Below are 25,258 nucleotides of genomic sequence, written 5' to 3' on the forward strand. Positions count from 1 at the left end.
CAAGCCAGCTGCCAAAATCCTGATAGCCCCTCAAAAAGTACTCAAACCCTTCCCTGCCCCCTATCCTAACCCTCCCTTATGGGTGCCCAACCCTAATCCTCCCCGGTGGTGCTTAACCCAAACCCTCCCCGGTGGTGCCTAACCCAAAGCTCCCCTTCTACATGCCTAACCCCCCCTCCCCGGTACCTAACCATAACCTTCATGTCCCTGCACCCTAACCCAGCGTCCCGCTAGAAGAATGATCGGAATTCCGGAAGTCTCTATTTTGCAGCCGACATCCCGTCCTCCGTATGGGATTTTGATGCCGGTTTTATGCCGTCATTTGGGATTCTGGCGTCTGTATTTCGCCTGCCCGGATCCTGGCCGGCGGCATTTTAACTGTATCCTGTGCTTTACACTCTTATAAGTAGTTGTGGATGACGAATAGTGAGCGACGTCGCTCATTTTATCGGCAAGTGTGTATGGGTCTTTACTCCTGCTCTTACCCAATCTTACCCAATTATACCAAAAGCATTGTATTATAAAATAAAACAAAGAATCAGATTATCACTGCATCAATGCCAATACAAAGGGTTAAATGGTAGAATATGTTATTATACTAATCCAATGTGCAACAACACCATTTGACTTGACTTGCCTATGATGTTACATTATTCTCCTCTTTAATAATCTTGCGTCTGCTTTCCAACAAAACTAAAATGTTAAGTCATCCTTGCTTAGATGTCATTTGTTTGTGTTTCCAGGGCAATTTTCTTTTTTTTTTTTTGTTGCAAAACCTACAGTAGATCTGTAGAACCGAAGCAAAATTCATTCATCTCAGTTCTCAACTACATTGTGCAGATGAGGGTGGGAGCTTAATTACCTTACTGTACAGAAGAAAACAAAAACATAAAAATAATAAGTAGGTGAATGTTCTACAGAACAACCCACACTTATTTTCATTATATTACACTCAATAATTTTTTTTTTTTTTTTTAAATCAAAGTACATTTAGATAGGAACAGAATAAATTTGAGGATAGTTCGGCTGAACGCCCACCAGTTATTGCAACACAGAAGCCATATTTACCCACACCACAGATTATGTTGAGTTGTTAGATGAAACATTACAGACCACATGGTTTGCCACAGCAGCATACACCTACAGCTACAGATGACATGCCTTGGAAACCTGTGTATCAGGGAGCCTTTACAATAAGATAAAGTTGTTCCTCAACACATTTTCATCAAAGAGCTATTTTTATCTATATCTATGCTGTCAGCTATATGATTTATGAAACAACTCTAAGGCGGTGTTTCCCTACTCCTAGAAACCATGGTATTAAGGATAGTCATGCTTGATATTTACAAAGAACATAGCAGTGGTGACCAACATTTTGTACAATCTGCAGTATCCCACAGTATAAGGGACCCCTTACGAGAGTAGTACTCTGGCAGTAGGTAACCTCATCTTCTTCTAGCTTTTTTGGCACATATTAGCAGTACGCATGTGAAGGTGGGCGATTCAGACATGCACCAATCTACTGGTCCAAGCTAGCAGAACTTTTTCTTCTTTTTTGTGTAACGGGCACTACTAGAGGGGACATAACCACTGGGGGCACTACTACAGGAGGAATTACCACTGGGGGTACTACTATAGGGGGCATTACTACTGGGAGCAATACTACAGTGGGCATTACTACTGGAGGTACTACTAATGGGGGCATTGCATAGGGGGCACGTCATAAGGGACTTCACTACTGGGGGCATAAGGGGCACTACTACTGGAGGCACTGCATAAGGGGCATCACTACTATGGGCTCTGCATAAGGGACACTACCACTATGGGCACTGCATAAGGGGCACTACCACTACAGTTTTCATTGCATAAGGGGCACTACCACTACAGTGGTAATTGCAAAAGGGGCACTAATGCTGTGGGCATTGTATAAGTGGCCCTACTGTTGTGGGCATTATGTGTAGGAGGGGCACTACTACTGTGGGCATTATGTACAGTATAAAGGGCACTAATGTGGGCATTGTGTAAAGGGTCACTACTGAGTGTCATAATAAGAATAATGGACACTACTATGTGGTGTAATGTGAATAAGATTGTGCTACCAAGCTGTGTATATTTGATTGGGGATACTATTGCGTGACCATGCACCTAACTTTTTGAGACCATGCCCCTTTTTTAAAACAGACCCCCTTTTTTGGGTGCGCGCTGTAGATGTGTGCAATCCCTTCATTAAGTAAGCGCCGGGGGCATTTCAACATAAATATATTTCCTGTGAGAAGTCTAGAGTCGGATAATGCATTTCCAAACCAGAGCTTCATCATGAAGAGCAAAGAAAAGGTTATTAAAAAGCAGCAATCAAAAGCTATTACAAAATTAGAATGTTTTATAGAGTCTTATTGCCCGTACACACTATGCAATATCATTTGCGATTTGAACGATATTGTTCGTTACTGAATGATATTGTATAATGTGTACACGGTATCCGACGTACGATGTGCGCTCCCGTGGGTCGCATGCGACGTAATACTTCGGACTGCATGCAGTCTTGATGAGGTGATATTGTGTGGTTTTGTACTCCAGTGATGACTTTGTTTCTAGATATCGTTTGTAGTGTGTACACACGATCCGATCCGATATGATATCTTATACAATATCATATGATATGGTATCGTATGGGATCGCATAATGTGTACATAGCATTAGTATCCTCCAGGGCATGTGCTAAGTCTATTATAAGTAAGTGGGTATGGCACAAATGTGAATTTGTATAGATAAAGTCATCCTCCAAAACTGAGCATCTGTGACCTACAGGTACTTGTTAGTTAGGTCACAAAGAAGCCTTTGACAACTGTATGAGTTTTAGTTTTATATGGTAGAGATGTTTGACTGGGGTCTACTACGGTACACCGGCACTTGGGATCCCCGCGCCGGTATACCAGCAGCTGGGCGAGCGCAAAAGAGTCCCTTGCGGGTTCGCTGCGCTCACCACATTGCAGGCACGGTGGCGCGCTATGCGCGCCATGCTATTTATTCGCCCACCAATGGTGTCGTAGACACCCCAAGAGGAAAAATAGTTGTTGGTATGCAAGATGTCGGGATTCCGGCGCCGGTATGCTAAGCGCCGGAATCCCGACAGCCGGTATATCAAGTGCCACCCGTTTGAATGGTCATGTTACAAAACCGTGTTTTATCTGAGGGTTGAAAAAAGAAAGCCATTACTGAAGAAGACTCATATGAAAGCTCAGCTAAAATTTGCCAGAAGGCATATAGCAGGAGCATAATGCTATCGGGATGTTTCTCTCCTTCTGGTACTGAAAAAGTTGTAAAAATAGGCAACATGTTGACAGATTATGGTGATAAACCTGCTGCAGTCTGCAAGAGACCTTAGAACTAGGGCCCTCATTCCGAGTTGTTCGCTCGGTATTTTTCATCGCATCGCAGTGAAAATCCGCTTAGTGCGCATGCGCAATGTTCGCACTGCGACTGCGCCAAGTAACTTTACTATGAAGAAAGTATTTTTACTCACGGCTTTTTCTTCGCTCCGGCGATCGTAATGTGATTGACAGGAAATGGGTGTTACTGGGCGGAAACACGGCGTTTCAGGGGCGTGTGGCTGAAAACGCTACCGTTTCCGGAAAAAACGCAGGAGTGGCCGGAGAAACGGTGGGAGTGCCTGGGCGAACGCTGGGTGTGTTTGTGACGTCAACCAGGAACGACAAGCACTGAAATGATCGCACAGGCAGAGTAAGTCTGGAGCTACTCTGAAACTGCTAAGTAGTTAGTAATCGCAATATTGCGAATACATCGGTCGCAATTTTAAGAAGCTAAGATTCACTCCCAGTAGGCGGCGGCTTAGCGTGTGTAACTCTGCTAAATTCGCCTTGCGACCGATCAACTCGGAATGAGGGCCTAGGTACGGTAGATCATTTATATTCCAGAAAGACAGTGGCCCCAAGCATACAGCAAATGCTACACTGGAGATACTGGATACTGAAATCCATGTCCAGACTTCATGCCCATTGAGAATAGGTAGCATAATATGAAAATTGCTGTTTAACCTTTTGCAACTCATACAAAACCGCAAAGAAGCATGGGTGTCCAGATGTGCGCAGCGGGTAGAGACTTATCTAATAGACTCCCAACTGCAATAGCAGCTAAAGTTACTTTTACTAAGTATTAAAAGAGGATGCATAATAGCACTTAAATGAATACAAAATATATATATTTTGTAAAGACCAGTGGTAAAAATTTCTGAATAAATTACATTTAATTCCATAATATAATAAGACAATAATCTATGGGGGTCATTCCGAGTTGTTCGCTCGCAAGCCGTTTTTAGCAGCTTTGCACACGCTAAGCCTACGCCTACTGGGAGTGAATCTTAGCATAGTAAAATTGCGAACGATGTATTCGCAATATTGCGATTACACACCTCGTAGCAGTTTCTGAGTAGCTTCAGACTTACTCGGCATCTGCGATCAGTTCAGTGCTTGTCGTTCCTGGTTTGACGTCACAAACACTCCCAGCGTTCGCCCAGACACTCTTCCGTTTCTCCGGCCACTCCTGCGTTTTTTCCGGAAACGGTAGCGTTTTTTCCCACACGCCCATAAAACGGCCTGTTTCCGCCCAGAAACACCCATTTCCTGTCAATCACATTACGATCGCCAGACCGATGAAAAAGCCGTGAGTACAATTACTAAGTGCATAGCAAATTTACTTGGCGCAGTCGCAGTGCGGACATTGCGCATGCGCATTAAGCGGAAAATCGCTGCGATGCGAAGATTTTTACCGAGCGAACAACTCGGAATGAGGGCCTATGAGCGTAACCAAAAGAAATAAGTACTTTTTATATTTACTGTACATAACATATTCAGCTGTTGGTGAAAAGTAAAGATAGACTTCCCCTATATATGAAATGCTGTGCTTATCCTTATACCTTGCGTCAGGTCACAGTCTTATACAGAAGACTCGTGATGTAAACTGAGATTAATATGAGCAGGAAAACTGACGCAGACAGGTTCTGTACATGTAATGTTTCCAGCACACACATTTACAGTGCTGACCTGCTGGCATGCTATTTACCAGCACAAGAGACATGACTGTTTGTCTTAGTGACACAGATACTGCAGTGCCTTCACTGGAATTTATATGTATCTGTTTGTCAGCTGAAATGCTAAATGAAGATTCAGTACTGTAGATGCCCTGTTCAAAACTCAGCACATCATACTTTCATTCATCAATGAGCTGCATTAAAATGTCTCATTACTCAATTAACGTGTTTATAAAGAGACCTCCATCCAGTTATTACACTTTAGCATCACACCGTCTCTGGATTCAAGAAATGTAACTGCACCAAATTCCATTCTAACCAACCAAGCAATAACCTATTCAAAACCAGTACTATCTATCTATCTACACACATATACACACACATTGAAAGTGATCATTTTTACGATAGATAGATAGATAGATAGATAGATAGATAGATAGATAGATAGATAGATAGATAGATAGATAGACAGACATACATGCACACAGAATCCTTTACAAATGCTACAGTAAGTGCAATTTGCATAAGATTGGACAGCAGTGAAATAAATCAGAGCAATCAACAATTGCCAATTGATGCAGCCTAGTCTGGAGCAGTGTAACCACTGGAAACAAACAGCTACACTTGCTAAAGGACATTATTGAAGATAAGTAAAATAGCTAATGTAACTACTGTATATAACAATATTCAGTGTACAGTGATTGTGTAAAAGATGAATCCAGAGGTGTTCAAAGTTCACTCAGAGGAACATCCTACCCACACGTGTGTTCCAGTGATTATATTGTCACCCAAGGGACATTGTATACTAGGAATAACAGCTTTCAGAGAAGTAACAGGCTGTATGAGAGACCAATGCATTGCAAGTACCCAGTACTATATTACTGTCAGGATGACATATCCCGGCTACTTTCACAGGAGCTTCTTGGTGACAAGTAAGACCTGGGAAGTCCTGTGCATGCCCCACACTCCGTACTCCGAGGAGGGGAACCTACACTAGAACAGACTCGTGCTGCTGAGCAGCTGGCAGACAAAACTCACCCGTGTTGATGCTTTCACAGCCCAGAGGATATTCCCCGTACTATCCTAGTGGCGCTGCTGCTCTGCCTCTGCTCCCTGTGTGACTGCTCTCTGCAGACTCTCCCATGACTCCATCAGCCAGGAATGGCACTGCCTCTTACTAACACTAGTCAGGCTCAGGTGTGAGGTGTCATTGCTTTAGTAGGGTTACAGCAGGTATAAGGACAGGAGCGGCAGAGTATAGTGACTAGTACAGAGAGAGCCGGCAGCGTGTGACGAGGAGGAGGAGGAGGGGGGAGAGGAGGAACCATGCTGCCCTACAGCTGCAGCACATCTCTGGGCTCGGATATACAGTATCATGCTGCTGCTGCTATGTCATCTACCAGGAAGCAGAGGTTAGAGGGGGAATTGGATTTTATCATCGCAACATGACCCTCACTGTCCATCATCCATAACATGCAGCAGTCTATAGCTGAGGAACAGCCAGCCAGGAGTGTCAGTTTCCCAGTTCTAGAACACTCTCAGTGTTGAGTTCAGATGTCAGATGTTCAGATGTCAGGAGTGCTGGGTCTTATTGCAGAAGCAGCTAGATTAACAAGGACAAGGAAATCACTTCACTAACTCTCCATCTATTTCTTTATATATTTATTTTACTTCCCACAGTACGCTGAATAAAGCTGAGCAGTTCCTCGAACAATCGTCCTAACAATACTTTCAGCCGGTTCCGCCTAACTAATGGTGTCTTCATGTAAAGACAGAAAGCAACAAACTGCAAGCAGGGCATTTATCATGCAAGTGGGAAGTGTTATTATGGTTATGCAGTTTTCATTAAATACTGTACACTGGCTAACTTCCTTCTAGTCAGAATCTCTGTAATGGAGTCAGTACTGTGGAAGAAGTGTTTGACATCTGTTCTAGATTTTAGTTTAGATTCAGGGGAGTGGTGTATGCCTGTGTTCTCCTTCTGTGTATAGAACTCTAAAACAATAGATGCATTTGCACATCTTTTATTACGCAGTATTTGCATGTTGCTATTACTGTATCTCTATAGATCCTGTGCCCTTGGTGTTCCTTAAGGCCCATACGCACTGGGTGATTTTGAGCTTAAAGCAGCTCACTTTTGGTGTTTTTTAGCTGCTTTCAGCTCAAAACCGCCCAGTGTGTATACCGCAGCGATGAGCGCTGATGCGCGCTCCGGCTTCATGAACTGCGGGGTGGACGGCTTTCTGTAGCGTCCTGCTATGGAAAGCCGTTCACCCCCGCTGACATGGCTGGGCAGTGGGAAAAATAGGTCAGTGTGTATGCACTGAGGGACTTTCAGCCCAGCGATGTCAGCGATCATCGCTGTGCATACACACTGGGCAAAAACGCTCAGTGTGTAATGTATGCATCTTTAGGGGGAAACTTCAGCAACAACTTATTTTTTAACAGCATAACAACAAAGGTCCTACTGTATGTTACACTTTTCCAGTGATAGTACATAAGGCAGTGGTTCCCAAACCTTTTTGAATCACGGCGCCCTAGAGTATCATCATTTCTCTGACGTCCTAGTGGATGCTGGGACTTCCGTAAGGACCATGGGGAATAGCGGCTCCGCAGGAGACTGGGCACAAAAGTAAAAGCTTTAGACTAGCTGGTGTGCACTGGCTCCTCCCCCTATGACCCTCCTCCAAGCCTCAGTTAGATTTTTGTGCCCGGCCGAGAAGGGTGCATGCTAGGTAGCTCTCCTGAGCTGCTTAGAGTAAAAGTTTAAATAGGTTTTTTATTTTCAGTGAGTCCTGCTGGCAACAGGCTCACTGCATCGTGGGACTAAGGGGAGAAGAAGCGAACTCACCTGCATGCAGAGTGGATTGGGCTTCTTGGCTACTGGACATTAGCTCCAGAGGGACGATCACAGGTTCAGCCTGGATGGCTCCCGGAGCCGCGCCGCCGGCCCCCTTACAGAGCCAGAAGAGCGAAGAGGTCCGGAGAAATCGGCGTCAGAAGACGTTCCTGTCTTCAGATAAGGTAGCGCACAGCACTGCAGCTGTGCGCCATTGCTCTCAGCACACTTCACACTCCGGTCACTGAGGGTGCAGGGCGCTGGGGGGGAGCGCCCTGAGACGCAATAAAACACTATAAAAACCTTATATGGCTAAAGAAATGCATCACATATAGCTCCTGGGCTATATGGATGCATTTAACCCCTGCCAGTTTTCCTAAAAAAAGCGGGAGAAAAGGCCGCCGTGAAGGGGGCGGAGCCTTTCTCCTCAGCACACAAGCGCCATTTTCTTTCACAGCTCCGCTGGAAGGACGGCTCCCTGTCTCTCCCCTGCAGTCCTGCTACAAGAATCAGGGTAAAACAAGAGAGGGGGGGCACTATTGGCAGCTAATATAAAACAGCAGCTATAAAGGGAGAAACACTTACATAAGGTTATCCCTGTATATATATATAGCGCTCTGGTGTGTGCTGGCAAACTCTCCCTCTGTCTCCCCAAAGGGCTCGTGGGGTCCTGTCCTCTTTCAGAGCATTCCCTGTGTGTGTGCTGGGTGTCGGTACGATTGTGTCGACATGTATGAGGAGGAAAATGATGTGGAAGCAGAGCAATTGCCTGTGTTAGTGATGTCACCCCCTAGGGAGTCGACACCTGACTGGATGGTCGTATTTAAAGAATTACGTGACAATGTCAGCACTTTGCAAAAAATTGTTGACGACATGAGACAGCCGGCAAATCAAGTGCCTGTTCAGGCGTCTCAGACACCGTCAGGGGCGCTAAAACGCCCGTTACCTCAGATGGTCGACACAGACCCAGACACGGATACTGAATCCAGTGTCGACGGTGAGGAGACAAACGTAATGTCCAGTAGGGCCACACGGTACATGATCACGGCAATGAAGGAGGCATTGAATATTTCTGACACTACAAGTACCACAAAAAAGGGTATTATGTGGGGTGTGAAAAAACTACCAGTAGTTTTTCCTGAATCAGATGAATTAAATGAGGTGTGTGATAAAGCGTGGCTTTCCCCCGATAAAAAACTGCTGATTTCTAATAAATTATTGGCACTATACCCTTTCCCGCCAGAGGTTAGGGCACGTTGGGAAACACCTCCTAGGGTAGATAAGGCGCTCACACGCTTATCAAAACAAGTGGCGTTACCGTCTCCCGATACGGCCGCCCTCAAGGAACCAGCTGATAGGAGGCTGGAAAATATCCTAAAAGGTATATACACACATACTGGTGTTATACTGCGACCAGCAATCGCCTCAGCCTGGATATGCAGCGCTGGAGTGGCTTGGTCGGATTCCCTGATTAAAAATATTGATACCCTGGATAGGGACAGTATATTATTAACTATAGAGCATTTAAAGGATGCATTACTATATATGCGAGATGCACAGAGGGATATTTGCACCCTGGCATCTAGAGTGAGTGCGATGTCCATTTCTGCCAGAAGAGCGTTATGGACGCGACAGTGGTCAGGTGATGCGGATTCCAAACGACATATGGAAGTATTGCCGTATAAAGGGGAGGAGTTATTTGGGGTCGGTCTATCGGACCTGGTGGCCACGGCAACGGCTGGAAAATCCACCTTTTTACCCCAGGTCACCTCTCAGCAGAAAAAGACACCGTCTTTTCAAACTCAGTCCTTTCGTCCCCATAAGGGCAAGCGGGCAAAAGGCCACTCATTTCTGCCCCGGGGCAGAGGAAGGGGAAAAAGACTGCACCAGGCAGCCTCTTCCCAGGAACAGAAGCCCTCCCCCGCTTCTGCCAAGTCTTCAGCATGACGCTGGGGCTCTACAAGCGGACTCAGGCACGGTGGGGGGCCGTCTCAAGAATTTCAGCGCGCAGTGGGCTCACTCGCAAGTGGACCCCTGGATCCTGCAGGTAGTATCACAGGGGTACAAATTGGAATTCGAGACGTCTCCCCCTCGCCGGTTCCTGAAGTCTGCTCTACCAACGTCTCCCTCCGACAGGGAGGCGGTAGTGGACGCATTCACAAGCTGTATTCCCAGCAGGTGATAATCAAGGTACCCCTCCTACAACAGGGAAAGGGGTATTATTACACGCTGTTTGTGGTACCGAAGCCGGACGGCTCAGTGAGACCAATTTTAAATCTAAAATCCTTGAACACTTACATAAAAAGGTTCAAATTCAAGATGGAGTCACTCAGAGCAGTGATAGCGAACCTGGAAGAAGGGGACTATATGGTATCTCTAGACATCAAAGATGCTTATCTCCATGTCCCAATCTACCCTTCTCACCAAGGGTACCTCAGGTTTGTGGTACAAAACTGTCATTATCAGTTTCAGACGCTGCCGTTTGGATTGTCCACGGCACCACGGGTCTTTACCAAGGTAATGGCCGAAATGATGATTCTTCTTCGAAGAAAAGGCGTCTTAATTATCCCTTACTTGGACGATCTCCTGATAAGGGCAAGGTCCAGGGAACAGTTAGAGGTCGGAGTAGCACTATCTCAGGTAGTGCTACGTCAGCACGGGTGGATCCTAAATATCCCAAAATCACAGCTGATTCCAACAACACGTCTACTGTTCCTGGGGATGATTCTGGACACAGTCCAGAAAAAGGTGTTTCTCCCGGAGGAGAAGGCCAGGGAGTTATCCGAGCTAGTCAGGAAACTCCTAAAACCAGGCCAAGTGTCTGTGCATCAATGCACGAGAGTCCTGGGAAAAATGGTGGCTTCTTACGAAGCGATTCCATTCGGAAGATTCCATGCAAGAACTTTTCAGTGGGATCTGCTGGACAAATGGTCCGGATCGCATCTTCAGATGCATCAGCGGATAACCCTATCTCCAAGGACAAGGGTGTCTCTCCTGTGGTGGTTACAGAGTGCTCATCTTCTAGAGGGCCGCAGATTCGGCATTCAGGATTGGATGCTGGTGACCACCGATGCCAGCCTGAGAGGCTGGGGAGCAGTCACACAGGGAAGAAATTTCCAGGGCTTGTGGTCAAGCATGGAAACGTCTCTTCACATAAATATCCTGGAACTAAGGGCCATTTACAATGCCCTAAGTCAAGCAAGGCCTCTGCTTCAGGGTCAGTCGGTATTGATCCAATCGGACAACATCACGGCAGTCGCCCACGTCAACAGACAGGGCGGCACAAGAAGCAGGAGGGCAATGGCAGAAGCTGCAAGGATTTTTCGCTGGGCGGAAAATCATGTGGTGGCACTGTCAGCAGTGTTCATTCCGGGAGTGGACAACTGGGAAGCAGACTTCCTCAGCAGACACGACCTCCACCCGGGGGAGTGGGGACTTCACCCAGAAGTCTTTCAAGTGATTGTAAACCGTTGGGAAAAACCAAAGGTGGACATGATGGCGTCCCGTCTCAACAAAAAACTGGACAGATATTGCGCCAGGTCAAGGGACCCTCAGGCAATAGCGGTGGACGCTCTGGTAACACCGTGGGTGTACCAGTCGGTGTATGTGTTCCCTCCTCTGCCTCTCATACCCAAAGTACTGAGAATCATAAGAAGGAGAGGAGTAAGAACTATACTCGTGGCTCCGGATTGGCCAAGAAGAACTTGGCACCCGGAACTGCAAGAGATGCTCACGGAGGACCCGTGGCCTCTACCTCTAAGAAAGGACCTGCTCCAGCAGGGACCTTGTCTGTTCCAAGACTTACCGCGGCTGCGTTTGACGGCATGGCGGTTGAACGCCGGATCCTGATGGAAAAAGGCATTCCAGATGAAGTCATCCCTACCCTGATCAAAGCCAGGAAGGATGTAACCGCGAAACATTATCACCGCATTTGGCGAAAATATGTTGCGTGGTGTGAGGCCAAGAAGGCCCCCACAGAGGAATTTCAACTGGGTCGTTTCCTGCATTTCCTGCAAGCAGGACTGTCTATGGCAGTGGTTCCCAAACTTTTTGGAATCGCGGCACCCTAGAGTATCAGAATTATATTCACGGCACCCCTAGGCCAAAAAATTCCCAGTGGTTCCCAAACTTTTTGGAATCGCGGCACCGTAGAGTATCAGAATTTTATTCACGGCACCCCTAGGCCAAATAATTCGTAGCGAGAAATTTCGAAATAAATATTAAATAAAAAATTGTGTTTATATGTCATATTTAGGTTCCATTATGTGGTGAGGAACAAGATTTTCTTCTGTATGTCCACATATGTTATGATTGGCAGCCACCAGCACTGGTTTTGCCTATTACATTGACCAGAAATTTTGATTGGCCCTGGATCACCAATCCAAGGCACCCCTGCAAGTGTTCTGAGGCACCCAAGGGTGCCTAGGCACACAGTTTGGGAACCACTGGTCTATGGGCCTAAAATTAGGATCCATTAAGGTTCAAATTTCGGCCCTGTCGATCTTCTTCCAAAAAGAACTGGCTTCAGTGCCTGAAGTTCAGACGTTTGTCAAGGGGGTACTGCATATACAGCCTCCTTTTGTGCCACCAGTGGCACCTTGGGATCTCAATGTAGTTTTAGGGTTCCTAAAATCACATTGGTTTGAACCACTCACCACTGTGGAATTAAAATATCTCACATGGAAGGTGGTCATGCTGTTAGCTCTGGCGTCAGCCAGGCGTGTCTCAGAATTGGCGGCTTTGTCATATAAAAGCCCTTACCTAATTTTTCATTCAGACAGGGCAGAATTGAGGACTCGTCCTCAATTTCTCCCTAAGGTGGTTTCAGCGTTTCACATGAACCAACCTATTGTGGTGCCTGCGGCTACTAGGGACTTGGAGGACTCCAAGTTGTTGGACGTAGTCAGGGCCCTGAAAATATATGTTTCCAGGACGGCTGGAGTCAGAAAATCTGACTCGCTGTTTATCCTGTATGCACCCAACAAGCTGGGTGCTCCTGCTTCTAAGCAGACGATTGCTCGTTGGATTTGTAGTACAATTCAGCTTGCACATTCTGTGGCAGGACTGCCACAGCCAAAATCTGCTCGGCAAAGTTGTAAAGCCGAGACCCCTCGGGCAGCCGCCCAAGATGAGCCCACTTTCCATTCCACAAGGAAAGTGGGCTCATCTTGGGCGGCTGCCCGAGGGGTCTCGGCTTTACAACTTTGCCGAGCAGCTACTTGGTCAGGGGCAAACACGTTTGCAAAATTTTACAAATTCGATACCCTGGCTGAGGAGGACCTGGAGTTCTCTCATTCGGTGCTGCAGAGTCATCCGCACTCTCCCGCCCGTTTGGGAGCTTTGGTATAATCCCCATGGTCCTTACGGAAGTCCCAGCATCCACTAGGACGTCAGAGAAAATAAGAATTTACTTACCGATAATTCTATTTCTCATAGTCCGTAGTGGATGCTGGGCGCCCATCCCAAGTGCGGATTGTCTGCAATACTTGTATATAGTTATTGTTACAAAAAAATCGGGTTGTTTATTGTTGTGAGCCATCTTTTCAGAGGCTCCTACGTTTATCATACTGTTAACTGGGTTCAGATCACAGGTTGTACAGTGTGATTGGTGTGGCTGGTATGAGTCTTACCCGGGATTCAAAATCTTTCCTTATTATGTACGCTCGTCCGGGCACAGTATCCTAACTGAGGCTTGGAGGAGGGTCATAGGGGGAGGAGCCAGTGCACACCAGCTAGTCTAAAGCTTTTACTTTTGTGCCCAGTCTCCTGCGGAGCCGCTATTCCCCATGGTCCTTACGGAAGTCCCAGCATCCACTACGGACTATGAGAAATAGAATTATCGGTAAGTAAATTCTTATTTTTTTTCATGGCACCCCTAGGCCAAAAGTTTCTCATTGAAACATTTAGAAATAAATATTAAATTAAGTAAATTGTGTTTATATGCCTTCCTTAGGTTCAGTTGTGTCGTGAGGGACAGGATTTGCTTCTGTTTGTCCACATATTTTATTATTGGCAGCCACAAGCTCTGGTTTTGCCTATTATATTGACCATAAATAATTTGGATCCATGGCACCCCTGAAAGTGCCCCGAGGCACCCCAGAGTGCCCTGGCACACAGTTTGAGAACCACTGACATAAGGGGAGTTTGGAAGTATTTTTCTGTCCTATCTTCTGGTGTAACAACCTGGGGAACTTTTGTATAGGGATGGCTATCAGCCATCGATGTTTCAAAATCATTAATGGTCTATGGCCAAGTTAAATACTTTTACCATCGATGGTGTATAACCAGCTGGTAATATACCATCGATGGTAACTGTCTGCCCAATTATTATTATTTTTTGACACACTGACTTTTTCAATAAGGCTGTTGTTGCACAGGGCTGCTAGATTGTCAGCCAGAAGCCACATGCCACCCCCACGGTGTGTAAGAGACGGGAAGGGGATGTCCCACCACCTTGACAAGGCCAACTGTCAATCACAGCTCAACGCCCGCCCCCTGCTCTCATATGGAACAAGCACCAGTCAGCATGCATGTGCATAGACAATAGTAATGGCCATCGACCATTGATGATTCATATTCAACGATGGTCTGTGGCCAATGTAAAATACTTTTGCCATCAATGGGGAGGGCCAGATGGTTTCTCTCTCTCGATGGCACAGCATAACCAAATTATTATTATTTTTTTACAAGGTGCCGAGACACAGAGCATAGCTCTGCCCCCTAGACACTCGTGAAGCCCCACACTCAGGTTCTGATTGGCCCATAGGCAGGTCGGTCAAGAACAATTATGGACATTGGTTGGTGAAACCATCAATGGTCATCCATGGCTTAGTTGGCTACCATCGATGGCCACTTGCCATATCGCCATCTATGGTAACCATTGATGGCAACCACTCCGATGGCCATCCCTATACAATGACTGTAAAACCATAGATAGAAAAGCACAGAATAGTTGTCTGCCAACAATGGTTTGTGTCACCATTGGTGAGGCAACACTGGTTGTCCCTACCTTGATAAGGAGTAGTGTACAGACTATCCTGATTGTTGCTGAATGGACAAGCAAAAAGAGCTGTCCAATAAACTTCAATAGACACCATGAGTGGTATTCAAATGATATATCACGCCCAACGTCCTTTCTAAAATGTTCCCCGTTATCGCACTTATTGCGCCCATAGGCCCTCATTCCGAGTTGTTCGCTCGCAAGCTGCTTTTAGCAGCATTGCACACGCTTAGCCGCCGCCTACTGGGAGTGAATCTTAGCTTATCAAAACTGCGAACGAAAGATTCTCAAAATTGCGAATAGAAATTTCTTAGCAGTTTCTGAGTAGCTCGAGACTTACTCTGCCACTGCGATCAGTTCAGTCAGTTTTGTTCCTGGTTTGACGTCACAAGCACACCCAGCGTTCGCCCAGACACTCCCCCGTTTCTCCAGCCACTCCCGCGTTTTTCACAGAAACGGCAGCGTTTTTTCACACACTCCCATAAAACGTCCAGTTTCCGCCCAGAAACACCCACTTCCTGTCAATCACACTCCGATCACCAGAACGAAGAAAAAATCACGTAATGCCGTGAGTAAAATACCAAACTTCTTAGCAAATTTACTTGGCGCAGTCGCAGTGCGAACATTGCGCATGCGCAATTAGCGGAAAATCGCTGCGATGCGAAGAAAATTACCGAGCGAACAACTCGGAATGAGGGCCATAGTTATCAAGTTTAGCTGTGTAAAGGGTTGTGTGCCTCACTACCCCGCTGAAATGATGATACCATGCCCACGAGGGCAGAAACAGATCGGGTATGGAAGGGGGAGAAAAGAATTGAATACCGCCCCATGACTGAGTCCAATAAACAAGAAAGAATAGTTGTGAAAAGCGCTGGTATTTAGTAAGAACATGATGTTTAATTAAATTATTTTGTTTTATTAAAACACAATGTTATCATAATACAAATATCAAATTAAAAATAATTATCACCCGCCAGTGATTTCAATAAGTATCACATGCCAATTTTCACATTTTTATTTATAAAAAATATTTTTTATATACATTTTTCTCATTTCACTTCACCAACTTAAACTATTTTGTGCATATCCATCACATAAAATTCAGATTTAAAAAAAAAATTAAATTACAGGTTGTAATGTAACAAAACAGAAGCCAAGGGGGGTGAATGCTTCAGCAAGGCACTGTAGGCATGGAAGCTTTAGGTCACCACACTGGTTTGCGTCTCTGGACCACGCTCCACATCAGGGACTCCCTATAGTCCCAGTCTCCAGCGGAAAATACAAGCCTCTGATAACAGCAGATGATGTCTCCACATCACAAGTGTTAGTTCACAAGTGTTACGCGTTTCATCACAGTCGGACTTCAGAAGGGGGTGTTATATTCTAAATTTCTCCTTCGTCCTAGAGGATGCTGGGGACTCCAAAAGGACATGGGGTATAGATGGGATCCGCAGGAGACATGGGCACTTTAAGACTTTAAATGGGTGTGAACTGGCTCCTCCCTCTATGCCCCTCCTCCAGACCTCAGTTAGATTCTGTGCCCAGAGAGACTGGATACACACTAGGGGAGCTCTACAGAGTTTCTCTAGGAAAGACTTTTGTTAGGTTTTTTTATTTTCAGGGAGACATGCTGGCTACAGGCTCCCTGCATCGTGGGACTGAGGGGAGAGAAGCAGACCTACTTCTGTGAGTTAAAGGCTCTGCTTCTTAGGCTACTGGACACCATTAGCTCCAGAGGGTCCGATCACTTGGTGCGCCTAGCTGCTCGTTCCTGGAGCCGCGCCGCCGCCCCCCTCACAGAGCCTGAAGAGAGAAGCCGGGTGAGTAGCAGAAGCAAGAAGACTTCAGAGGCGGCAGAAGACTTCTGATCTTCAAAGGTACCGCGCAGCAGTCGCGCTGCGCGCCAGTGCTCCCACACACCAACGACTCTATATGGGTGCAGAGCGCAGGGGGGGCCTGGGCAGCAATTAAACTTCATTTTGGGCACTGGCATGACAGTATACAGTGCATAGGCACTGTATACAGACCCCCGCCAGTATAAATAAAAGCGGGACAGAAGCGCGCCATGTAGGGGGCGGGGCTTCATCCTCCAGCTCTAATCAGTGTCATTTTCTCTCCACAGCAAGCTGCAGAGACGCTGGCTGGTCCTGGCCCTTCACTTCTGTATCAAGCAACAGGGTGCAAAAGTAGGGGGGGGGGGGGGCACAGCTATTTGGTGTTGTATTGATTTACATATAAAAGCGCTGCTAGGTCTGGGTTTTGTAAATTCTTCAGACCGGGTGCGGCGCTAGGTGTGAGCTGGCAAACTGCCTTTCTGTCTCTCTAAAGGGCCTTACTGTGGGTCTCTCCCCTATAGGTCAGTGTGCTTGTGAGTGTCGGTACACGTGTGTCGACATGTCTGAGGCTGGATGCTCTTCCCAGGAGGAGGCTGGTGCGGGGGCAGAACAGACTGTGGGAGTGAATCCGTCGGCACCGCCGACTTCTGATCGGGTGGATATGTGGAATAGTTTAAATGCAAGTGTGGTTTTATTGCATAAGAGGTTAAACAAATCTGAGTCTCAGAACCAAACATGGAGATGTTTTGTCACAATCTCAGACTTCAGGGTCACAGAAGCGTACGTTTACCCAGATGACAGATACAGATACCGACACGGATTCGGACTCCAGTGTCGACTATAATGATGCCAAGTTGAATCCCAAACTGGCTAAGAGCATTCAGTACATGATTGTGGCTATAAAGGATGTATTACATATCACTAAGGACCCCGCTGTCCCTGAGACGAGGGTCTGTATGTTTAAAGGAAAGAAACCTGAGGTAACGTTTCCTCCCTCTCATGAACTTAACGCTCTTTTTGAAAAGGCTTGGGAAGCTCCTGACAAAAAGTGGCTGATTCCCAGGAGAATTTCTATGGCATACCCGTTTCCCTCTGAGGATAGGTTAGGGTGGGAGTCATCTCCCACGGTGGACAAAGCTCTGGCGCGATTGACCAAGAAGGTGGCGCTACCGTCCCCTGACACGGCAGCCCTTAAAGATCCTGCAGATCGTAAACAGGAAACTACTTTGAAATCTATTTATGTCACTACGGGTACGCTGCTTAGGCCGGCCGTAGCATCGGCATGGGTGAGTAGCGCGATTGAAAAATGGGCAGATAACTTGTCATCTGACTTAGACACCCTGGATAGGGAGAGCGTGCTTTTGACGCTGGGCCATATAAAGGACGCTGCAGTCTATCTAAGGAAGGCTGCGAGAGATATTGGCCTCTTGGGATCAAGGGCCAATGCCATGGCAATCTCGGCTAGGAGGGCGTTGTGGACTCATCAATGGAATGGTGATGCTGATTCTAAAAAGGCTATGGAGGCTCTGCCCTATAAAGGTGGAGTTTTGTTTGGAGAAGGTCTCGTGGACCTGGTTTCTACAGCTACCGCGGGTAAGTCTTCATTTCTGCCTTTTGTCCCTACACAGCAGAAGAAAACACCTCACTATCAGATGCAGTCCTTTCGGTCTAATAAATTCAAGAAAGGACGAGGCAAGGGGAGGGGAAAAAGGTCACCGGCTGTGGCTAGCTCCCAGGAGCAGAATTCCTCCCCGGCTGTTAGGGTCTCCTGCTCTGTGCTGCCACGTCGTCATGGCAACCGGGAGACAAGTGCTAGCGGAGTAACCTGAGCATAGCTGATACTCCGGTTCGGGTCTTTTGCTGTGCAGTGGTTACAGGCTCTGTGCACGGCAGGGGATCCGGTGCTGGTTTTTGTGCTCACAGTCTGTGAGGTCTGAGTGGGGCGTGGACAGCACCTGCTATATAAACCCTCTTCTCAGGTTAGGCAGATGCTGCTGAATCTTTGTTGGTTAGTCAGTTCCTGAAAGCTAGCTAGTACTGTGTAAACTTTGTATTTGTTTGTTGCTTACTGCAAATAGGCCTTGGGATTTGGTATTACACTCTGCCAATCCAGACCTAGCAGTAAGACTGGAGTCAGTCGTTTAACCTGCTAGGGTTCTTTTGCTACTCTGTGAACCTAGCAGGTTTGCGGCTGTATTCTCAGACTTGCCTGCCAAAATCCTTTCTAACTGTGCAAGGTGTTCAGGTGTCAGTTTAGTGGCAGTAAGCTGAACCAGTGCACTGCAAGTGAGGACTAGGATTGTGGAGACTCTCCTTTTGTCTATTACTTGATCTCTGACCAAGGAGTTTACTGCCACACCCGTTGGTAACCCTTTAGGGTTTGCTGTTGCCCTTAGCAACAGCATTTCGGGTTCTCTACGTATTAAATCACAACATCTCGCTTCTTGCCATCTGAGCATTCCTAATACTAGGGAGACACCCAGTTTCTTAGCCTTTGGGCTTCTCTGTTCACTTTGTGTTTATTTTGTTACCCTATCACCTTCTATGTATGTAATGTCATATTCCCCAGTCTGTCTGTGAGTTCATTTGTTTTGCATCCCTCTCCGTTCAGACACCAGTACATTCCTGCTGGCACTGGTGTGCATAACATATTCAGCAGCCTAATACTCCTGTTGAAATTTTGTGGGAATATGGAGCATACCCCTCAAAATACTTTGCAACAGGTGGTCGATCAGGTGCAGGTCCTGACTCGACAATTTAATGATTTGTCCATTAAAAAGCACACCTCGCAGGCCGCTGGCGGAGCTCCCGCAGCAGCAGTGCCTTCAGGGGTTAAGGAGCCGAAAGTAAATCTCCCGGATCGTTTTTCTGGAGATCGCTCGCAGTTCTTTTGTTTCAAGGAGAGCTGCAAGCTATATTTCCAGCTTAGGCCTCAGTCTTCTGGGTCGGAGATTCAGCGGGTGGGCATAGTGATTTCCTTGCTACAAGGAGACCCACAGGTCTGGGCATATGGGTTGCAGCCTGACTGTCCGTCGCTTAAAAGTGTTGATGCTTTTTTTACGGCACTGGGCATGTTGTATGATGACCCTGACAAGACGGCCTCAGCCGAGGCTCAGATTTCGATCCTTAAGCAAGGGCGAAGGCCAGTTGAGGTTTATTGTACGGAGTTTCGGAGGTTGGCCCATGATACCCAGTGGAATGACCCAGCCCTGAGACACCAGTACCGAAGAGGTCTTTCTAACCAGTTAAAAGACCAACTGGTACAATATCCCTTGCCTGATAGCTTGGATCAGCTCATGCAGTTATCCATTCGGGTGGATAGACGGCTGAGAAAGCGCAGGCTTGAAAGGGAGACCGAGGTTTCCTTCTTTCCCAAGGGAACCTCAGACTCTGAGGAATTTTCCGAGGAGCCTATGCAGATTGGGGCTACCCGCCTCTCCTCGCGTGAGAAGACGCGGAGGAGACAGCAGGGGTTATGTTTGTACTGTGGGAATAAAGGTCATGTGGTAGTATCATGCCCAGAAAAGCCGGAAAACTTCAGGGCCTGAGGGTGATGAGAAATATCCTGTCAGGCCAGAAGTCAGAATTTCCCAAGAAGACTTTTATCATTCCGGTGACCTTGAAGATCCTCGGTCAAACTGTCAAGACTGAGGCCTTTGTGGACAGTGGGGCCGACGGGGTTTTTATGGACCGCCAATTCGCCCTGAAGCACTCTGTTCCCTTAGTACCCTTGGCATCGGAGATTGAGATTTGTGGGTTAAACGGGGAACCATTATCCCAGGGTAAAATTACCTCTTGCACTAGCCAGATTTCTTTGTTTATTGGAGCCACACACTCTGAAAAATTGTCCTTTTATGTGACTGTCTGTACTTTTGCCCCATTGGTGTTGGGGTTACCCTGGTTAAGGGCCCACAATCCTCAATTTGACTGGGTCTCTTGGGAGATTCTTAGTTGGGGTACTGATTGTTTCAGGAGTTGCTTGAGCCTTCCAGTCAGGCTTTCGCAGCTAAGTTTGCCAGGATTGCCAGGATGTTATGCAGATTTTGCGGACGTGTTCTCCAAAAGAGTTGCAGAGGTACTACCTCCCCATCGCCCCTATGACTGTGCCATTGATTTGTTGCCGAATGCTAAGCTTCCCAAGAGCAGGTTGTACTCCCTGTCACGTCCTGAGACTCAGGCTATGGCAGAGTACATTCAGGAGAACTTGGCTAAGGGATTTATCAGACCTTCACAGTCTCCAGTTGGGTCGGGGTTCTTCTTCGTGGGTAAAAAGTACGGTTCGTTGCGACCCTGCATCGACTTCAGGGAATTGAACCGTATCACGATTAAAAACTCATACCCACTGCCTCTCATTTCGGTCTTGTTTGACCAGCTTCGTACTGCCACCATTTTTTCTAAGATTGACCTACGCGGTGCGTACAATCTAATCCGAATAAGAGAGGGGGATGAATGGAAGACTGCCTTTAATACCCACTCAGGGCATTATGAATATTTGGTGATGCCTTTTGGGCTCTGTAATGCCCCGGCAGTCTTCCAGGACTTCATGAACGATGTGCTCAGGGAATATTTGGATAGATTCTTAGTTGTATACTTAGATGACATCCTAATCTTCTCCCATTCCCTGGAGGAACATCGGAAGCATGTACGCTTAGTCCTCCAGAAACTCAGAGACCACCGGCTTGGGGCGAAGCTGGAGAAGTGCGAATTTGAAGTTCAGCAAATCGCATTTCTAGGATATATTATCTCCCCAGAAGGTTTCCAAATGGAGGGTTCCAAGGTACAGGCAGTCCTGGATTGGGTGCAGCCCACTAGTTTGAAGGCGCTTCAGCGTTTTCTGGGCTTTGTGAATTTTTATAGACGATTTATCGCTGGATTTTCGTCTATAGTGGCGCCCTTGGTGGCACTCACTAAGAAAGGGGCGGATGTTGCTCACTGGTCTTGTGAGGCCAAAGCGGCTTTTGCCCGTCTCAAAAGGGCATTTGTCTCGGCCAAGGTGCTGCGACACCCAGATCCAGAGCGTCCTTTTGTGGTGGAGGTGGATGCCTCTGAGATGGGTATTGGGGCAGTGCTCTCTCAGATGGGGGTGTCTGATAATCGCCTCCATCCCTGTGCTTACTTTTCCCGTAAATTTTCGCCTGCCGAGATGAATTATGACGTGGGTAACCGGGAATTGTTGGCTATTAAGGATGCACTCGAGGAGTGGAGACACTGGCTTGAGGGGGCTAAGTTTGTGGTCTCAATTCTCACCGACCATAAGAATTTGGCATATTTAGAGTCAGCGAAGCGCCTCAATGCCAGGCAGGCACGATGGGCTTTGTTTTTTGCTCGCTTTAATTTTTTTATAACATATCGCCCTGGGTCAAAAAACATCAAGGCTGATGCGCTCTCGCTGAGTTTTGCTCCAATCCAGGAGACCACCGAGGAGCCATTGCCCATTGTGTCCCCATCATGTATTAAAGTGGGCATTACCCAGGACCTCTTGTCATTAGTCCTTAGAGCACAGGAGCAGGCTCCTCCAGACCTTCCGGTAGGTCTTTTGTTTGTGCCTCCTAGGTTAAGACAGCGAGTGTTCCTGGAATTCCATGCCAAGAAGTCGGCAGGTCACCCGGGTATTGCCAGAACTCGGGAGTTGCTATCTAGGGCGGTGTGTTGGCCCTCGGTGGCTAGGGATGTGGATCAGTGGGTTCGGGCATGTGACATCTGTGCCCGAAATAAGACTCCTAGAGGGGTTCCTGTTGGCCCATTACATCCACTCTCTATTCCATCTAAGCCATGGACCCACATTTCAATGGATTTTGTGGTGGACTTGCCCAAATCCTCGGGGATGACAGCCATCTGGGTTGTCGTTGACAGGTTTTCGAAGATGGCGCACTTCGTTCCATTGGTTGGGCTGCCATCGGCCAGACGCCTGTCTGAATTATTTATGCTGCATGTTGTGCGCCTCCACGGGTTGCCACTTGATGTGGTCTCTGACCGCGGATCCCAGTTTGTGGCCAAATTCTGGAGGGCAATTTTTTCCGATCTCCAAATTTCTGTCAGCTTGTCGTCAGGCTACCATCCGCAGTCTAATGGGCAGACTGAAAGGGTGAACCAGTCCTTGGAGCAGTTCCTCAGGTGTTATGTCTCCAAGTGTCAGACTGACTGGGTTGCTCATCTGTCCATGGCGGAGTTTGCCTATAACAACGCGGCTCACTCTGCTACAGGGATCTCTCCCTTCCTTTGTGTGTATGGGCATCATCCTAAGGCCAATTCTTTTGACCCCCAGGACTCCACGCCTGGTGGTTCCTCTGTGGTTTCGGTCCTTAGAGGTATTTGGAGGAAAGTGAAGAAAGCCCTTGTGTCTGTGTCATTAGTGACCAAAAGGGTTTTTGATAAGCGGAAAAGACCCTGCAGCTTCAAATTAGGAGACTTCGTCTGGTTGTCTACCAAGAATTTGAAGTTGAGACAGCCATCTCATAAGTTAGGCCCCCGGTTCATTGGTCCTTATAAGATCACTAGGGTTATCAATCCGGTGGCATTTCAGTTAGATCTACCCCGTTCTTTGGGTATCAATAAAACATTTCATTGTTCCCTTTTAAAACGGGCGATTTGTAATCCTTCTTCCAGTGGAAGACCTTCCCCTCTTCTGATACGTGGCCAGAGGGAGTTTGTTGTTGAAAGGATTCTTGACTCCAAGATGGTTCGGGGTCGGCTGTCATTTTTGGTGCACTGGAAGGGGTATGGCCCGGAGGAGCGGTCGTGGGTGCGCAGTTGTGATCTTCATGCCCCCAGACTGTTACGCTCTTTCTTCTCGCAGTTCCCCGATAAACCCGGTGGTAGGGGTTCTTTGACCCCTCGTCAGAGGGGGGGTACTGTTAGGGTCTCCTGCTCTGTGCTGCCATGTCGTCATGGCAACCGGGAGACAAGTGCTAGCGGAGTAACCTGAGCGTAGCTGATACTCCGGTTCGGGTCTTTTGCTGTGCAGTGGTTACAGGCTCTGTGCACGGCAGGGGATCCGGTGCTGGTTTTTGTGCTCACAGTCTGTGAGGTCTGAGTGGGGCGTGGACAGCACCTGCTATATAAACCCTCTTCTCAGGTTAGGCAGATGCTGCTGAATCTTTGTTGGTTAGTCAGTTCCTGAAAGCTAGCTAGTACTGTGTAAACTTTGTATTTGTTTGTTGCTTACTGCAAATAGGCCTTGGGATTTGGTATTACACTCTGCCAATCCAGACCTAGCAGTAAGACTGGAGTCAGTCGTTTAACCTGCTATGGTTCTTTTGCTACTCTGTGTACCTAGCAGGTTTGCGGCTGTATTCTCAGACTTGCCTGCCAAAATCCTTTCTCACTGTGCAAGGTGTTCAGGTGTCAGTTTAGTGGCAGTAAGCTGAACCAGTGCACTGCAAGTGAGGACTAGGATTGTGGAGACTCTCCTTGTGTCTATTACTCCATCTCTGATCAAGGAGTTTACTGCCACACCCATTGGTAACCCTTTAGGGTTTTGCTGTTGCCCTTAGCAACAGCATTTCGGGTTCTCTACGTATTAAATCACAACATCTCGCTTCTTTCCATCTGAGCATTCCTAATACTAGGTAGACAACCAGTTTCTTAGCCTTTGGGCTTCTCTGTTCACTTTGTGTTTATTTTGTTACCCTATCACCTTCTATGTATGTAATGTCATATTCCCCAGTCTGTCTGTGAGTTCATTTGTTTTGCATCCCTCTCCGTTCAGACACCAGTACATTCCTGCTGGCACTGGTGTGCATAACACCGGCTTCTGTTAAGTCCACCGCATGACGCTGGGGCTACCTTGCGGGAGTCCGCAACGGTGGGGGCGCATCTTCAGCTCTTCAGTCAGGTCTGGGTTCACTCGGGCCTAGATCCTTGGGTGCTGGAAATTGTGATCCAAGGATACAAACTGGAGTTTCAAGACGTGCCCCCACACCGATTTTTCAAATCGGCCTTGCCAGCTTCTCTTCCGGAAAGGGAGGTAGTGTGTGCTGCAATACACAAGCTGTGTCAGCAGCAAGTCATTGTCACGGTACCCCCGTCACAACGGGGGGAAGGGTTTTATTCAAACCTGTTCGTGGTCCCGAAGCCAGATGGTTCGGTTAGACCGATTCTGAACTTAAAATCCCTAAATCTGTTTTTAAAAAGCTTCAAATTCAAGATGGAATCTCTCCGAGCAGTGATTTCCAGACTGGAAGGGGGGGATTTTATGGTGTCAGTCGACATAAAGGATGCTTACCTGCATGTCCCCATATATCCTCCTCATCAGGCGTACCTGAGGTTCGCTGTTCAGGATTGTCATTACCAGTTTCAGACGTTGCCGTTTGGTCTTTCCATGGCCCCGAGGATTTTCACCAAAGTAATGGCGGAAATGATGGTGCTCCTGCGCAAGCAAGGGGTCACAATTATCCCATACTTGGACGATCTCCTGATAAAGGCGAGATCAAAGGAGCAGCTGCTGAAAAACGTTGCGCTCTCCCTGACGGTTCTGCAACAACATGGCTGGCTCCTAAATTTGCCAAAGTCACAGTTGATTCCGACAACACGGCTGT

The 25,258-nt window shown here is 47.2% G+C and overlaps 1 protein-coding gene across 8 annotated transcripts in view; it reads right to left on the reverse strand.

Annotated features, from left to right (window-relative positions):
• ARHGAP24 (Rho GTPase activating protein 24) overlaps positions 1-25,258 on the reverse strand; it is a 1,566,862-nt gene that overhangs the window by 220,225 nt on the left and 1,321,379 nt on the right. The window contains exon 1 of one of the 8 annotated variants that reach the window (XM_063919891.1): positions 6,086-6,345. The exons of the other annotated variants lie outside the window; for them this stretch is intronic. The gene's annotated coding sequence lies outside the window, so the exon portion shown is untranslated. Of the gene's footprint in view, positions 1-6,085; positions 6,346-25,258 lie in introns of those variants that run through there. 8 annotated transcript variants of the gene reach the window in all.

Source organism: Pseudophryne corroboree, chromosome 1 (assembly GCF_028390025.1).
Source record: "Pseudophryne corroboree isolate aPseCor3 chromosome 1, aPseCor3.hap2, whole genome shotgun sequence".
NCBI classification, from domain to species: Eukaryota; Metazoa; Chordata; class Amphibia; order Anura; family Myobatrachidae; genus Pseudophryne; species Pseudophryne corroboree.